A 2,233-nucleotide genomic window follows, 5' to 3' on the forward strand; every position below is an offset into this window, starting at 1 on the left:
AATGTCTTGAGTTCAACACTCATTATCATTTATCTAGCCACTCAACTGAGATATAGCGAATTGTGGCTTTAGAAGTTTGCAAATCTGCAGAGGCTGTCTCTGTTTCTTTCATCAACGTTTCAGTAAATTTCCCCTGCAGTTGAGCAGTGCACTGCATTAAATCCTTTTTTGTGAGCAAGACGTCAGAAGCTGGGCCCTGGATTTTACAGCTCCCTCCAGCCTCTGAAGAAGCTGCTTGGGTATTTCCCTTTGCTGCAATAGGCCGCTTCTTTGTTGGGAGGGCCAGACCAGAGGGACTGAATAATGTGATCCTTATTGTCAGATCTACATTTCAACATAGCAGAGAGGACATCGGATAGGTTGATTAGGACACGAAAGCAGGGGTCTTCTTTATCCCGATGTGTAGAACATCATTGATGACTTGGATGGTGCTGTTTACTGTGCTGCACCATGATTAGAAAGCAGGCTGTCCTGTAGGAGATTGTGCTGAGTGATCTTTCACGTAACTGGAATGTAAAGGTCTTCCCAAAATGTTTGCAGTGCAAGGGTAAATGCATGATGGGGTGATAGATGGCCAGGTAATTTTTCAGTTGGAGGGAGGATCTGCCCCTTTTTCAGTGCAACTGGGAAGGTGCCTTTTGTGAGGGATGTGTTGATGATATTCAAAAATGGTGTGAGTATTTTACCTGTGATGACCTTCACAATGGAGGAGGGCAGGAGGACCTCTTTGTAGGTTTGAGGCGTGCAAGAATGTTCAACATGACTTTTAGACTTAATTTTCCAGAACTCTGTTAATATTAATAAATTGCAGGCTGGTTTGAGTGGGACATCTGTGGTGTGTTTGAAGCTGTCAATATGTGGCCTTATCCTGTCTATCTTGTCTGTGAAGAGGTTGTTGATCGTGTTGCATTTGTCAGTGGATTGTGGTATTGTGTAGTCTGGTAAGGGGCTGGTGCAGTGCCACATGGCTTAGAAGGTTGCTGTGCTGCTGTTGGATGCTTCCATAATAGTTGTTGTGTTGTGGTTAGCCTTGGCTGTTGTGATAAGTGTCCTGCATGCTGAATGGAGGGTTCCCAGGGTCATTAGTTCTTCTAGTTTGGGGATTTTTGCCAAAACATTTCTAGTCTGTATATGGCATTCTGGCTGTTGATGAGTTCCTGTGTAATCAAAGGTGTGAAGGACTTACGTTTGTAAGGTTGAAGTTGAAGTTTCAGAGGTTCATGGGTGTTGGTTGCCTCGGGTAGGTTATAGTTGAGTGTGCTGGGCTGTGGATTGACATTCTTTGAGAGGTCAGATGTGGAGTTCAAGTTGATGAGGTTTCCTTCCAATGCGGGCATTGGAAAAGAGTGGTAAGGTGTCTTGGTTGGTTTGGGTTGGCATGGTGGAGAAGTGGGGTATGGTGGACCAGGTTGGGTGTGGCTGTATGGTCTTTCCAGTCCAAATGTAGTGGGAGGTGGCTGGGGAGGTGGTGAATACATGTGTGTTTCTTTTTTTGTGGGGTTTGTCTGTGACAAGCCTTTCGATGTCCATGGTATGATGTCCTTCAAGTAGGGTCTATCTGGTTTTCTTGGTGGCATGGCTCCTGGGCCGGTTGCAGTCTCTGATGAAAATGTTAGTTGTGTAGTTGAAAGATGCTTTTGTGATGAAGTCTGTGTTTTCATCGAGAAAGGCCTTGTTGGTTTTGGGATGGTTGCTAGATCAGGTGGAAGATAGCTGCCAGAGTGTGGGAAAGCAGGACGTGACAAGTGAGGAATTCGTCGAATGCAGATGTAGTCTGCTCCTGAGTGTGTCTATGAGGGCTTGTGGATAATAGTGAGCCTTCCACTGGTATTCCCTTCTTGTTCCTTGTGTTGGATGAGGTAACCTGTGAGGATGAGGAAATACAGGATGTGTGTGAAGATGAGGATGAGCCATGTGTCAAGGTGGGCCAGACCCTGCTAGGCTAATCCCCATGGGCCTCTCCACTTAATCCCTGGGCTAGCCAGATAAGAAAGCCTGCCCTTTTGAGATTTGCACAAAGGGTAAAGAGAAAAGTAGAATGTTGTCCATTTCCAGGCCACAAGCTGTAGTAGAGAATGACAGCAAATAATTATTAACAATACCAGGGATGGCGATAGAGGGAATGGATCATAGATAAATGAGCAGTTACCTGGACATTGGCTAATCATGCAGTGACCATAAGCCCACCTGGGCCGATAGTGGAGATCCAGATTGATGTCTTTATGAGGCAGAG

This window comes from Ambystoma mexicanum, chromosome 3p (genome assembly GCF_040938575.1).
Source record: "Ambystoma mexicanum isolate Mex_15411 chromosome 3p, UKY_AmexF1_1, whole genome shotgun sequence".
Taxonomy (NCBI): domain Eukaryota; kingdom Metazoa; phylum Chordata; class Amphibia; order Caudata; family Ambystomatidae; genus Ambystoma; species Ambystoma mexicanum.